This window comes from Sinohyriopsis cumingii, chromosome 2, assembly GCF_028554795.1.
Source record: "Sinohyriopsis cumingii isolate HCF-2022 chromosome 2, ASM2855479v2, whole genome shotgun sequence".
NCBI classification, from domain to species: Eukaryota; Metazoa; Mollusca; class Bivalvia; order Unionida; family Unionidae; genus Sinohyriopsis; species Sinohyriopsis cumingii.
The window spans coordinates 28,184,077-28,201,574 of NC_142962.1; positions in this window are offsets into that span (position 1 = coordinate 28,184,077).

Here is a 17,498-nt window from a genome sequence, read left to right on the forward strand (position 1 = left end):
TGATGTTGTTTTTGTGACGTCACATTTTTTAACGTCCCTTTCCCCTACCCCCATCGTCACACATGTCGGATCTCCCTCCCACCTCTGTGGCAGTATATAGTGATGTCTAGCACTGGGGCATCATGCCGTAGACATGTGGCATCATGTCCCACCCAGTCACATTATCCTGACACCAGACCGATCAGTCCTAACACTAACATCATGCTGTTGCTCTTCTTCATGTGCTATGCCTGTATTCTCACAGGGGGAAATGAACTTACGACACAGTGTACATAATCCAACACTTAACAGTGAACGTATGTACAAGGGGCCGTCCATAAATAACGTTACGCATGATATCCTAGTGCTAGACATCACTATAAACTGCCACACTGCAGACATCGAAGCGATATGACCCAAACTGTTAGAGTTAGGTTGAAAATATATTAAAAAATAAAAATATAAACCACAAATACACACACGTGAAGAGGAAGGACTGCGCTTTATTAAGTAAACGAACAATCTGAGCGGGGCATATTTTAGCGTTGCTTTTTGAAACTCCTCCTCCACACAAGAAAAACAAGAACAAAACTTCACAACATATGGTCTTTTGAGAATGTTTTATATTTATTTTAATTCTCTCTCCTTCTCTCCATCGAGCGATTATTCTCTTTCTCTTTATAAATGTTTCAGTTGCGTCCGTATGGTTTGGGTTTTTATTCATGTGCACAGCAGCACAAACAGGTTATTTAATGTCAAGCCAATTGGAGCAAAGTGCCTTGCTCAATAGCGCGTCGCAGCATCTTCGTTAGCCAAGGTTCCGATGTGTTAACTCTATCTATACATGGGCAGATCGTTCAGATATTTCATAGATTGGTCATAGCGACAACTATTGGATTTCATGAGTTGTTCTCCCTTAGTATGGAATGTCAACTAACCAAGACCGTGTAAAAGTGGTGAATCGGCCGAAAAGGGTGGAGGTAATTGACTTCAAAAGGCTACTTTGTAAGTTTAACACCGAAAGTTTGACTATTACATGTGTATTTGAGGGAAAGGATGTATTTGTACAAACACGGACCGGTAGCGGAAAATTGCTTATTTATGAGTCCGTTCCAGTTGTATTCTCCCCTTGTCTTGATCGTGTAGGAAGAGTATTCAAATTTGAACAGCTTGATTTTGATTGGATGTGGTGGCTTGCTGCCGCATCGAATGAAATTCACAGGACGGAAGCACTGAAATATCTGAACGATCTACCAAGGTGTAGATATGGTTAACGCATCGGAACCTTGGATAGCGGAGAAGACGCCGCAGTGGACGACCCAGGCTGATCAGATTGTAGGATTCGAAAGTGCATCCTTTCAGCACTCTAACCACTGAGCCACCGCACTTCCTTGTGTCTACCAATGGAATTTTTCTATATAATCCACACAGGGTACGTAGTGTTTTCTATCACCTCCGCCCACCCAGGATTTGAATTGTCGAGTTCGCCAGACTCTCCGTAGTCTGAGCGAACAGAGCAACAAGCCACAGGTGCGTTACCGATGGAACTGATGATATCGACTGAAGTCCTGAATGCTTTTAAGTGATTAGGTCTAAGTATAGCATCAGGGTGCAGCTTGTAAGCACAGGAAAAGAAGACAACTCGTCTATGAATATGGGAGGAACCAAGAAACCAAAATGAAGGCCACATGAAATATCTGACGAAAGGAACAAATTACACCACCGAACCGAGCGTCCCTACAGAGGAGCCCAGAAAGACCAAAGAGACACCGAGACTAGCAACGACAGTCAGCAGTGCTCGTCAAATGGGGCTAGAACAAGGAAGGAAGGGAAGAAAGGAGGAAAGAAGGGAGAAAAAGACAAACGAGATAAAAGGTGGAAGTGAGTCAGCAGTACCCGTTCTTGCCCCATCATCTCGAATGTCAGCGGCAGAAGTTGTCGCAAATAATTTAAAAAATGCCGAAATTCCTATGCTAACAGGCTCTGTAGTACGTTTGCGATCAAGGATATGAAATGGGAATCGTAGGCCTATACCAAATCTCGGTAGCCGCAAAACAACATCTATAAGATACTCGGGTAGTTGCAACTACCACCAGAGGTGGACAAAACAAGGCCTCCAAAGCCCGTTTAGAGGCTGGCACCTAGTATTATACTGCATCAAGGCGAAGAATACAGCGAGTGTCCGATTTCGCTGGCGTCGTTGATCTGCTACTGCCTAAGAGATTACGGCCTCTTGCGGTATCAGACTGGTATCACCCTTCTAGCATCCAAAGGCCTCAGAATATTCTTCACGCCTGTCCCCCTCCCCTCCCGCCAGAACCAAATAATTCTTTTAAGGGTTAAAGAAACTATAAAAAAAACATCGTCTGCGAATTTTCAATTTCGCTCCAAAAACCCGTTTCGATCACTTCTTGGTTAACTAAATCCATTAACATCACCATTAAAAAAGACCCACTCGATAATCTCGAGTGAACATAGATAAAATAAGATTACTAAATTGTTAAAGGGTAACTCATATTCCGCATTAATTTACAATTTTGGAAACATTAAGTACACTCTGCACATTAAATTCTAAATTTAAAATGAAATGAGTACATTTTAACTAGAATGATCAATACAATTACATTTGTGCCAAACATTCGTTAGGGACATCCCGACGTTAAAAGTTGGACAGAATTGGACAAACAGAATGTAACTGGCATTTCATAATTCGTTACCGCTTTGCGCCTACGAACGTGCTTTTCTAACTTGATCTCAAATCAACATTGTGGCCGAATTAATTAATGTGTATGCCCTGCGTAAATTTAAATAGTCTTGAATGGCTAAATGACGAAATACGACGTGAATGCAAACTCAATCAATCATTGTCATCTTTCAGTTTCATACTGTCTGCCATCAGAGGTCGGCGAGTAAACATTCTGGAACCCAGCCACTGCAGACGAGGAGTGAAGGGGACTACATGTGCAAGATGACCCTACTCCAAAATCGAGATCGCGAGGAAGGACGGGGACTACCGTATACGGATTATTCCTGCTCAGTGAAAAGGCATCCTACTCACCAATCGGAGCCTGGTAGGTGAAGGAGCAAGGCACAGACAATATTGTAACACCCGTGTGTTATATATCGAAAAGACCAGAGTTCAAGGCTAAAAATGCTTTTTAGTAAACAATAAAGGTGATATAGAACATGCTTCTCAATATGGCATAGTGACTTTACATAAAAACAGTGTTCGTAACAACACTATCGGCATTTGATAATATAAATCAGACTTAATTGTCTAATTGCTAAAAGAAAATAATACACCATATTATGGTAAAATTAATTCTATTATTAAATTCCTGTGTATATTAACAGCTAAATATTGGATTTACTGTGATACATTCTGACATGGTAGCGTGATCTCAATAAAAACTATAATTTAGGTACTAGTGTACTTGAGCAGTGTGGTGGGAGATAGCAGCGGCTTTATAAAGAATTATATAGTAATTCTTTAGCATTTAAATTCAATGTCAATCCTGTAATAAATCTATCTAAAACTTCTCATAACAATTTGATTCAGTTCTGGGATTTCAAAGTGCCAAAGTTAATATCGGTTGTGTAAAAATATATAAGTGATGGTTTGCCGAAATTCTTTTCTACTTAGACGTTCATACTTTGCCGCTCTGACAGCTATGTGCCACTTTACTGTCTGCACTCATATTTATAGACTCCTATTTAGGTCACATGACCTTAGTTAGCCAATCAATGTTTGTCCTTCTCAGTGTTAGCCATGGCGGTAACCGAGTCAACTGTTCGAACTGCATGGAAAAATCCCTCTGCACACAAAATTTAGACAGAAGTAAGTTGTCCTCTCAATGTCCGTGGTGTGCGTTTTTACTTTTAATCTTATTTATATATTCGTACCTATGATTAAGTAGAACAGAACGAAACGTACAAGTGAATTTCGATGCGAATCGAGCGAGAGTACAACGTACTGCTGATGCAATGAGTCGTAATACGGTTAGAAATAGTCCCTATCAAATGCATACTATTTCGCACATTAAAGTAAAATAACAAATTCTACATAACCAAGAACTTACAATAATGAACAGTAACATTAGTTCTAACTCATTGTTTAACAAAAGTCTGACAAATGTGATTCTTTGGCTGGGCACATTGATTCCATCACTATCCAGCATGTCCGCTGTTTCGGCAATGAAACTCCTCCGGATGGTTAAGTCTCTAATTTATGGACTAGCATCATATTTCTGGCTTTGATTCCAAAAATCATGGAAGGTAAGATAATTAATTTCCTAAACCATTTATGTAAAATTGCAGCATGACACACACATGGTCCAACATGAAAATGAATATGATACAATGACTACTATTATGCGAACTTCTTTCCACTTAATGTTGATATCACAGGGCTTGTAGAACTGTTGATGTCTTTAAGTGAATTTCTTGACGAATTCATTAATACTCATGAAAACAGCGTGACATTACGAGGACAATATCAAGGTTTTATACTCACATTTAGTATAAAACACAGAGTACTCATTTATAAAAGATGCAGATAGCGTTCTAAACAATGGTGGGTGGGTGGCATGCGTTCAGGAACGGAAGAAGGAATGTAGTTTTTAATAACATTTTGGTGTGCTGAGTTAGGTATTACACTATACAGTCAAAGAGGGCACGACGGTTGGACGGTTGGTGCTCCAATAGCAAACCATGTGTCGAAACATGGTGGCTGGAGATGATGACCTGGTTCACCAGCAAACCAGCCACATGAGACATAATTGCCAGAACCCGTTAGTCATCAAATGGCTGACTTAATGGGTTTCCCATTGGCTCTGAAAACCCTTTACATCACAAATCCTTGGGAGGAAAATACAAATTCGACCTTTTTGAAGCACCGTCTAAAACAAAACTATAATGGTGGAAGAGATGGAGTTGATACCAGGAAATGGAAAGATTTACTGAAGATATGTGTGGTTCACTTTCGAATGACTAAAGAAATCTTACATGACCTATTTAGAGAAGGGAAAGAAAGATAAAAAGAAGGGAGGAAGTGCGTAACTGGAGAGAAGGAGGAAGTGGACATGACCATCTAAGACATTTGGCGAGACATATAATGGGTGGTGGAAGGACAGGAGGAACTGCAACAGCAACATTCACGGCAGCAACAAGAATGCCTAAGAGTGAAAGAAGAAGAAAAACATGATGTAACGCTAAGCACATTGCCAATGGAATCTTATAAATGACAATGTTACGGATGCCAGGTCTATCATACAGTTAAGTACACCGCGACAAATGTTTGATGATGAGTCAAGAAGAAACGTTTAATTATTATCTGCTAGAAGTTTTGACTCGCTTCGCAGTAAATAAAACTCAGTCTGATTAAAATCAGATATCCGCTGTCATACGTGAAGATATGACGACGAACACTTAGGGGACATGTTCGAATTAGCCAATGGAAATGCAGCTTTCCGAGATGTGCAATGAATCAAACCGTTCAGCACATATTCATGCTCTTCATCCACACTGCTCAATCTCCAGATGCGAAGATATAATACTTCATCTGATTGGCTGATAAAATTAGAGGTTATGGTAATAACATTGCTTGCCAGAACATGGCCCCCAAGCGGTCGCTGTCAGATCTTCATGTATAGCCGTGGAGATCTGATTTTAATCAGACTGAGAAAAACTTGAACGAATGGTATAAATATATTTTACAACATTCTAATCAACCACTGACTCGCACTGAGACGGAATGCATAGAAGACCTCATAAAACATAGGACCAGGAAAAGGAAATTGTTCCATAATATCTATTTCGTAAGACGGCCGTGTACAAAATTTTACAAAAGCTATTCGCACGGCTATCGCTCGCTGACAATATTTATACTGCAACCGGTGTCTGTCTCAATTTTGGATTATAATTATGATATGGTGTGCAAACTAGAGACTAGTTTCGTCAACTAGCGGTTTTCCCTAGAGAGAATGTTTTGATATTTCAGTTTTACTCTGAGTGTGTGTGTGTGTGTGTGATTTAGATTTTTAACGTAGCTTTAACATTTTTTCAGTCATATCGCTACGACATCAGTTTTCATCTCAATGAACTAAGCAAGTTTGTCTGTCTGTCTGTATGTATGATTTGACTGATCGATTGCTTTATTGATCGATTTATTTATTTGACTTCAACTTACATACATTCACATTTTCTAATAAACATTGAGTGAATGAATCTCGCGGGTAAAAACACAAATTTCCAGTATTGTCACCCAATCGATATCTTGTTCTACCAAAGGTGAGGGAGTATAGCATAGTACCACAGCAGTAACTTGTAAATATTGAATTAAGGGTAATCTGGTAAAAAGGTACAACTAATATATTTTGCAGATCAGTTACACGGCAGCCGTATGAAGGTCTTTATGTTTACGTAACTTGTACGTATGTCCGTGCAAAGTCTTGTTAGATGAAATGCATGGTAGCAAGGTGAATCGTCTAGAATGATTAGATCATAAATCCTTCCGTCACCTCTATCTACCACACCGACCAAATTAAAGAATCAGTTTGAAATCATTCATTATCTTTACCTGTGAACTATGTTCTCTAAGAATTATTACATGAGAACTTTGCCTCCACACACAAATTTTGTATATATCACGTAATCCAGTTTTGTGATCTAAAGACGAAATCCGTCATCGAAAACCCGAAAACGTTCGAGCCTACGCCATCAACATAGACGACAGTCATCTAGCAGGAAAACACTGGGTAGCTGCCTACGGTCCAACGACGTCACGGTGGAGTTTTTTATTTATATACGTTAACTCAGATCGACACTGATGTAACAGACTTCATTACCATGAGATTGCATTGATCACATTCAATAGTTTGTGGACAGTATGTGTGTGTGTTTACTTTACCAATGAATCGTCGAATTCCCTCTTGCTCATTCACGATTTATTTTTGAGGCTTTTTTATAAAAACAATGAAATAGTAGAATGGTGGTTTTGTGATCATTATGGTTATAGGTCTGTTGTGTGTTTTATTTAGCTTGACAACGTAGTTTAAGTCGGTGGCCAGACGATGCCGCCATGGAACATTGGGAAACATGTCAAACAAAGGAACAATACTAAAAAATCCACATCGTCATTTATCATTTGCATTAATCTCTCTCTCTCTCTCTCTGAAAACAATTTAGTCCTGCCACATATTCGCATTCAGTTAAATGTTTAACTTGCAATTTGCTTATGGCAAAATGCATATACGTGCTTACGTCGAATTCCTCAAAAGGTACTGTGGAGTAGACAACAAAATATTATTGAATTTCATTGTGCATGTTGTCTGTCGAAAGACGTATTTTTCATGTGTTTCCATCCTGTAAAACTTCTCAGAGAGGAGTATAACGATGTCATCTGTAATATTAAATTCCCAAATCCGCTTTACTGACCAAATGCAATGCTGTTTTTTCCCTTTCCCCTAAAGTGGCACATATAATATATCACACAGGACTGTACATCGACCCTCGCACCTACCGTAACTAAGGTCATCGCCATGTTCCAGTTGCAGTTTATCCTATCACAAGCAGTTCTATTTACGGATGGGATGCAGCGTTCTTCAATCCATATATGAAATAGTAGAATGGTGGTTTTGTGATCGTAATGTCTATCGCTCTTTTTCTTCTTAGCTCGAAAACGTGGTTTAAGTCGGTGGCAAGACCAATCCGTCATGGAACTTGGGAAACGTAAAACAAAGGAACTTTTACGAAAATGAATGATAATCATTTAAGAAAATATAGTTTTATCCACCAGCTTTTATGAGACGGATTTTCTCGTAAACTCTTGGTCAAGCTGTCCCGTGATATTCGTCAACCTCTTGTTATGAATAATGATTATTTAAGAAATGTCATTGCCCATGGCAAGAGCGAGAGAGAGAGAAGAAAAGAGTTATGGGCTCTCTTGAAAGAGGGTGCCACTCATAACGGTGTAAATACAGCTACATGTTGGGGAATCTTGGTATGCGAGAGTACTCGGGATCGAGCTGCAAAGACAGAAGCTGTTTGAGTTTCTGGCGAGCAAACTTTATTGAAATACTCAACATATAAAATTACATTCCAGTATCAATCTACATAAACTTAAATTGCGGATATAAGAAATACATATAAAACTACAGTATTATTTCACTTACCAACATTATACATTTGTATAATATCTGCCGTTTAGAATATAATACAGATAATTAAATATCGAATAAATTCACGATAGCAAAATAATCTAAAATTCAATATTTCAGACCAATATCGTAATTGAAATATATGTTACTGAATTTATTCTAAAATGTCAACATATTAAACTCTATTATTTAAAGAGTATTTTATTTCTAAATTAACTATTACTGAGTATGAAGTTGGTAGCGAACGTTGCTTTTTACTATAATCATTAATATAATTATAAGTAAATATAAGTTCTTCAAACAATTAAACTTTCCAACACATTATATTAAAGAATAGTAAAGAAATATTAAAATAATCTAATGTTTAAACATACTGATGTTAGATTAACATCTTAACAATAAAAATTCTTATAACACTAAAAGTCTTATACTATGAAAAATTGTACGTATACGAATATCTTACCTGCAAAGACAAAAGCTGTTTGAGTTTCTGGCGAGCAGACTGGCGTGTGCCCGTGGCTAAGGCTTTATATATCAGTTTCTTAAGACAAAGCCAAATATGGCTTCATAGTCTCTTACAGATTATCGTCTGGGTTTATGTACATTATTACGTAGGTACTTCTGCAAGATCAGCTCATTTGCCCTCTAGATAAATCTTTGGAATCTGTCTAACTCGTCTATTTACGCAACCTAGCTAATGTACATTTTCCTGACGTGAGATACAGGGCAATGTATGTATAAGACGGTTCGTATTTGATCATAAGGGCGCAATCATTGTTAAATAGTATATAAATTATAATACCGAAATAAATAGATTTAATTTCAATATCTTTTAATAGAAAATTACTTTCAATATAATTTGATCAAAACTTACTTTTAATACAATTTAGAGAAAATTTCAATCTTGTTACTTGTACTAAAAAATTCTGTCCTAATAGAACTATATAAAAAAGATACATCGTCGTTTGAAATAGAATAATGTTATCGTCATGTTCAGATAATGCAGTTTATCCTTTCACAGCCAATTATATTTACGGATGGGATACATCTTTCTCATGCCGGCGTCAGTCCATAATTAAGTCCCTCTTTGCCCTCCATAGATCCTCACCATGTAGTTTTCAAATGACATGATCTCTGACTATTCTTCAAAATTTTATAGGAGTGTTGGTGGCAGTAAAGTATGGTATGGTATGGTACGGTTTGGTCTGGTCTAGGGGGCGAGATAAGTTCAGTATGAAAATACTGATTGTATTGAAATTGATAGAAATGTTTTATCTCGCTTTTTTATTATAGAGATTACCTTACAGGTTTTCAGTATGTTGTATAAAGGGATTGGGGTAATACGGGAATTAGCATTGCGCCGTAGATTAACATGCGGGAGATAGTATGGGAGTCATACAGGAGACACTTGGGGTTCATACGGAAAATCCTATGTTAAACTCGCCAATTTCTAAAACATTGAGATAGTAATATAAGATTATAAGTGTTTATATAGTCAACAGTGTATCTGGGTCTAATGGAGTGCTAATATTAACATTTTATATACAATCTAACACATACTTTTACAATTCAACACACAATATATACTATCCAAACACCCCGTCCACTGCAATCCAGCACACAAGTTTCGATTACTATCCAAACACACAGCACATTAAACATTAAACATCAAGTATCCGCTCTGTGATCACTATCAAAACAGCCACCCATCCCACCATCCAAGGAAAAGTAGGGTAAGTCTTTATATTTATATATCTACTTTCACACAAATATACAAACATACTATCGCACACAAAGCTAAGGAAGTGTTTATAGACACATTACTATACATTACATACAAACATCCTATCACACAGAAGGGTTGGATATGTTTATAGACAAGCTAATATACCCTTACATACAAACACACGCTATCACAAGAGAAGGGGTAAACGGGACCTTTAAATTTTAGTAGTCAAGAACACAGACATACAAACGCTGTTTCAGTAAACAAGATTAGTATCTCTCTTTGCTAGAGTTATGGTTTGCCATGAAAAGGTCCGTTAGGTTTTGTTAACTAAAGGCTCCCTAGCCTTTTTATATAAATTATTTTCTTACACATCGCTGTGTCTGCGATCCTGATAATGATTCACGATGCCTTCACATACATGGCGTAGTCTGGTCAGGCGCGTAGCTAGGACATATTTCGTCATAAGCACGTATAGAATGATGAAGTCATTCCCCTCGTCGAGCAGCGAACAACAATGTTCATTGCAATACTAACAAATCATTAAAATAATTTGTTTGAATTACATTGTTTTTTCTTGCCAAACTTTTCGTACGCATCTGAGTTTTCTGCGTATTGGAAGCTACGCGCCTGCCCGGTTAAACTGCATGCCTAAAACAATTAATGACGACTCTACACTACTCCACATCTTGCCCGACTTGTCTTTAGAACAATTGACAGCATAGGATAATGTATATGTATATATAGTCTATAACCGGATCGTAGCGGATTCAAATGTTCCACCAATGCAGCAGAGCTGAGTATGATAACTATGGCTGAAACCACGAAAAATAATGTATTTGGGTGCACCTGCTGCGCATGCCTGGTGTACATATGGCAATAGTACCACGAATACTACTACAGTTGATATATGATAACTTCAATTTGGCTATAGCTGATTTTCTATTGTCTTCTCAAGAATTCTTGCCTGCAATGGTAGCACGGCCTTCACCTCCTTCTCCATCGTTACCATTTGCTGACGATTTCACAGAGATACAAAAAGGAGCGCTGGAGAATATTTTGCAATGACAATGAATTATAAAAAGCATTTATGCAACAGTAAGATGAGGAAGAAAACAACATGAAGACGAAGAAGCAGAAAAGGGGGAAACTTTGAATTGTGAAATACGCACGGAAGGGGAAAAATGCTGTGTGTGTGTTACAAGACATTCTTAGAGAGTTAACCTATCTGCGAATTCTTTAGCACAAACCCAAGAGAATGAGACCTTCACGTGCCAAAATGTTTGAACCTTTCATCGCTACATCCATGCCACTGATATACAGACAGCATCTAGGACTTGCTTGTGGAATGGAATTGACTGATGCTGTTAAGTCCATTCAGTTCTTTAAAATAAATCTGTCTTTTTCACGGCCGCCTTTTTTTTAAATTAGAAATAGATACTACTCAATGATTGCCAAATCAGGAAATCTTAAACCCGTTTCCCATTGATTTAATGTGCATGAGCGTGTGCTTGAGTATATTATTCATGCTATAAAAAAAATCAAGACAAAGAGACGCATACGTATTCTTTGGTAAATTCTCTTTGGAATCAAGACGTAAATTTCATATCAAATAATCCATTTCCTCTCATTCACTGTCTCTTTACCCAGTTTCTGCACATGCATGTTTGTTTGTTTTCCTTACTGTTTTCTCGACTCCTGGCATTTCTTGAGAGGTATAGGTTCATCTTCTGTTCCTGAAAATATATCTTCCTCCTGCTTGATTTCTGTTTTCCAGGGACATTCTGAAATTCAATGTCCTTTCTCTTGACAATAATAGCATGTATCTCTATGTTTGTTCTCTTTTCTCCTATCGTTACTTTGCTTTGATGTTGTGGACATCTTGGAACCCAATATCCTTTCTCGGTACAAATATAGCATGCATTTTGATTTTTATACCGAGGGGAGTAGTCCATAGTCTTATATGAAGCATAATTTCGAATGAATCTCTTTAAGTCGCTGACATATGCGTATATGGAGTGGGTGTGTGGAAAACGTAGTAAAATCAAATTTTGGAATAACGATGAAACGATCACATTATTAAAGTGAGAAACCAGGAGAAGAAGGAAAGTTGACGATTGTCAGTGTTGTCTCATATGCTAACTGAAATGTTAGACAAATATTTGCCAGTGATTTAAATCAGGATATGATTTAGCCTGAAACAATACCCTCAGCTTCTACGACAAGACCAATTAAATTATATCATTAACACTCTTGTAAAGCATAAAGTAAAACAACTTTATCATAACCAAATCTTAAAGAACTATTTTGATAGAAATAGCTCAGTTAATTATTCAGTCAATTTAGTTGTACCTGTCCCACACAGTGAGGATGCAAAATGATGGCATACTATCTGAATGTAGCAGTTCTGGTTTAACCAGTCTTCGCAATTCAAAAATATTAAACAATCTAGACCAGGAATTTTCACATATATAACAACAGAAGAAGAGCAAACTAAAACAGCTATTATATGAATATAAGCACATGTTTCCAGATGTTCCAACAAGAACAAATAAAATCTCTCATGTTGATATTGTAGATTCAACACATGTGAAACTCAATCCTCCCAAGCAGGAATGTTTGAAATAAGAAATTAAATATATACTAAATAATGATTTTATATAATGAAGCAAGAGTAACTGGAGTTCAGCAAGTATTCTTGTGCCTAAAACAGTAAACACATTCTGCTTGTGTACCGACTATAGAAAAAGCAACATTTCATGAAAACAAGTTCACCTCCAGTGTCAAGAATAGATGACTGTATCGACAAAATTCTAAATACGAAATATGTCACCAAACCAGACCTTTTGACTGGATTCTCGCAAATGTCACTCACAGAATGAGCAAAAAGAAATTTTTCATTTGCAGCTCCAGATGGGCTTTGTCAGTATAAAGTGATGACCTTTGGAAATAAAAATTTCACTAGCAAAACTCCAAAATCTAAAGAACCTGTTAACATCTCTAGGCAACTGTGATACATACATTGACATAATCGTCTACAATAACGTACGGAAAGATCAATTGGAAACAAGTTGGAAATTCTTTGATCGACCTAACGATGTAAATCTGATGGTAAATTTAGGTAAAAGTTCGTTTTGCCATGTATGTACCACATTTTTAGGGCATATTGTGCGACAAGGTCAAGTTAAATCTGAAGAAGTTATGTTAAAGTTATGTCTGAATATCCAGTGCAAATTAGTAAAATGCAACTGATGCAATATTTGGGTATGGCTGGATATGTTTGGCAATTTTATTAAAATTTCTCCGTAATTGCCAAGGTTCTGACAAATATGTTGAGTAAGAAATGCAAGTCTCATTGCTCTGACAAGAATCATAAATCTTCTGACAAATTAAAGGCAATTATTAATGGTACACCGCTAGATACTATGATTTCAGACATAATGTCTTGTGAATAGAATATACTGCTTTCTTTTTCTGCATAGTTTGCATAATTAAGCTGAGTGTCATTCATAAGACATCTTCCTAAGTAATTGTAATTATTATAGTATCATATGCATATTTAATAAATATGTAAATGAAAGGTCTATTATATAAATCTTTCTTTTTATTTATGAGAGGAGTAGTTGTGTATAATAAATTTGTAATGTGTGATTAACCTTTATACGTAATTGAGGGTGAGGTTTGGGACTTACGTGACTATGATTATAACTGATATTGTGTGCTTAACTTTTGTCCAGGAATATAAGTTGTAAACAGAAGGTTTACATAGCTAACTATTGTTAATGGCTGTAAATTATAAAAATAATTCAAACCAGTTTTAGATCACTCTGTATAATCCATATGTTATCAGAGTTTACATTTGTGTTATGATATAATTCTAGAGGAATTATTCATTTGAAAAGTTCATTGGAATTACTAAAGTGCTCGTTTACTTTTGGACTAAGATGCTACTTTGGATTAATGTGAACTGGTTTAAAGACATTCAATATCGAAGCATTGTATTATATCAGGACATTCAAGACTACTGTAATTTATACGGAATATTCTATATTTTTGGTCTAGTGATAGGACATTTAGGATTAGTTTGGTATTTTTAACAAAATGTGTCTCGTAAGTTTTCATTTTTGTATTGATAAGGAAAAAAAATAGCTTCTTGATTTTGCTTAATTTGTTGGCTTCATTTTATGTTAGATATTTTAAGACCTATATATCCGTCCCACAACTTATGGTGAGACTTTTTAAACCTAGGTCATATGTCAGGATGTAAGAAACGAAATAAATCTATTAAATTTGCGCCAAGCGCACCTCCGCTACACGTTGCAATAAATAAACAAAAAATGTTTATTTGATAATAAAATGAAAGATGCTAACCTTTAATTGCTATTATTTATCCCTCTTTTGTTTCGTCATCATCATTACAGTAAAGAATATATCCATGAACTCCATATATGTAGCGTAGGCATCCGTACTATAGCATCTATCGCTTATGTCAGATAGCACACAACACAATGTTCGTTGACGTGAATATAAAGAAAAGAATCATGTTTGGGTGTAATCCGAGGTTTTGAATATGTTATCCGACTGAAAACTGGATCCAACAAAACCGCAAACAACAGAGGGAAATATCAGCCGATTGCTTGAAGGCATCTGGAATTGGGTCACAATTATTAGTTCCGGTTCAGTACAGTACTCTGAAATGTAGTCCCAGTCTATTTTCAGAGTATTTTATCCTGTCTACTTTTGGTGCTGACACAAGAGGTTGATTTAGGCATTCTTGGTATGGATTTAATGATTTTTATTTAGAACATGAGCTTGTGGTGTGGTTGTCTGTGTGTTGGGGACTGTGGAGTGAGTAATAAGGCCTTGGTGATGACCCAGAAGTGAAATATGTCCATTGCGTGTTTCTTTTTTTACAGTCCAGTCTCGCAAAGAAATGCCGGTGAGCCCATGAAAAGAAGTTCACCGTGAAGTCATCTTTAAAGGTATTTTAGATTAACATACGAGCTGTATTGATTGGCATACAGTTATAAGTTCAGTACAGTTAAACAAATGTAGAACTATAATTAATTGTGATCTGATTATATCTGCCATTCGCACGACACGGTGTTAGGTGCAAAATAACTAAGAGTGTATTATATCCAGGTTAACTAAATGACAGTATCTTGCCAGTACAAATTATTGTTTTAAAATACATTCACTGTAAGTGCAAATGGGTTACAAAAGTATTAGTAAAGAAAGTTATTGCTGTGTATACTATTTACCCGACAACATCAAAGCCCGTTTATGTCAATTATGACCACAGATGCCAAACTAATAGGAGCCGGGATGGTGAACTCATTTTTGAACGTACCGACAGGATATCAAATACAAAAGTTATTTTATTGCAAGCAAGTTGACCTCGAAAGCCGACTTTGTGTTTTTTTAAGTGTGCCGATGTTTAAAAATTTTTTAAATAATTTTTTGTTGTTGACTGTTTCTATATTTAAAAAGTTGGACGACATAGGGAAGCCAATTTTGATTCCATTTTACCGGTATTCACGGGAATTTTGAAAATAAATTGAAACAATGGAACAATATTTAAAGTGGCACAATATAGTGCTTCGTGCACGGACATCGATGACCCAGCGTTGCCCGGAAAATCTGGAGAAAATAAAATCATTCAATAAATTCTTGAAGGTCACAAGTGAAGATGACACGGACGACACTATGATCATGGATTAAGTTCCAGTCTACTTCGATCTCATTCCTTGATAGACTGTCAATAAATTGTGGGTTAAAAGTGCACAATTTATGCCCGATTGGTGCAGAGATTTTTTAAAAAATCGGACTTATTTCTTGCAGTTTCCGCTTCAGGAGATGTATTGCCTCCAATGGCAATTTTTCAAGGCATGAGGAAGTTAAACAATGTTCAAGAACTTAACGGATTGATGGGCGGGTGTTGGAAAAAGGTTCGGTTGATCAGACGATGCTGCAGTGAATTACCGAGTTTTATCTCAAGTACACGATTTTATATTTTTTTAAAATGATATTCAAGTTGGAGTGCATTTTCTGACATGTAATTTTCGAATGATTTAAAGGGTGTCCTACAACTTATTACTCGAAAAGAAAAAGATGTGTTCCAGAACATACAGTGCACAAAAATGACTCTAAAATTGAATTTATGGCGTCTCAAGAATTATGGGGTCCCAACATATACAGTAAATATGGTATATACGGATGGATACCCAGCACAGCCCCATCTGGATTTTAAGATAAAAATTTGATTTTGCCAAGTGTGGTTCCTTACCCTGCTCTCTCTGTTTATTATTGATAAGAATTTTGTAAAACATCCACACAGAAAAATGTCGTATGGTACACAACAATGAGTTTGAGATGGCGACTGGGGAAACCAGAAACAATGGGAGTGGAGAAACCTGACCTGGCCCAGTTGATCTCCATCGATCATTCTAAACTGTTAATAACCGAAATCCTCTGAGATCATTATGATATATACATCTGTACCAAATCTGATCAAAAAAGAATTAGACGTCAGCCTTTGCATTGGTGAAAAATAAACTAAACAAAGGCCATATTACCTCATTATCTCACCAAACTTGCCCTGGACCTAAATTATATCAACATATATATCAAGTTTTATCCACATTGGTTCAAAAATATTGCCTCTAGCGTTGCAATAGTTGAGGCAATCAGATGCTATTACCTCATTAATATAAAGAACGTCACACATAACGAAACACATCTGATATCTTACAGACACGAGCTTACATGACTATGTTCATCCAGATATTTCGTGACATACATTAAGCTCAGACATAATTGATCTCTTATGAGATGTTGATGACATAAGTGTACCAAAAACTCTACACACAACAGTCAATGCAAGACAACTCTACAAACAACAGATGATGCAAGACAACTCTACACACAACAGACGATGCAAGACAACTTTACACACAACAGACGATGCAAGACAACTCTGCTCACAACAGATTATGCAAAACAACTCTACACACAACAGACGATGCAATACAAATCTACACACAACAGCGCGCGCGAGTGTGTGTGTGTGTGCGTGATTTGGATTTTTAACGTAGCTTTGACAATTTTTCAGTCATATCGCTACGATGTCTGCAGTGTTACAGTTTATAGTGATGTCTAGCGCTGGGGCATCATGCCGCAGACATGTAGCATGATGTCCCACCCAATCACATTATCCTGACACTAAGCAGACCAGTCCTTACACTATCCTCTTAATGCTGAGTGCCAAGTGAGACACCTGTTAGTACCAGTTTTGTAAGTCTTTGGTATGACTCGGCCGGGGATCGAACCCACGACCTCCCGCATCCAAGGCGGACGCTCTAACCAGCAGGCCACTGGAGCGGTCACACAACAGATGATACAAGACAACTCTGCAAACAAAAGATGATGCAAGACTATACGAACAACAGAGGATGCAAGACAACTCTACACAACAGACGATGCAAGACAACTCTACACAACAGACGATGCAAGACAACTCTACACAACAGACGATGCAAGACAACTCTACACACAACAGATGATGTAAGACAAACAACTCTACACACAACAGATGACGCAAGACAAACAACTCTACACACAACAGACGAGGCAAGACA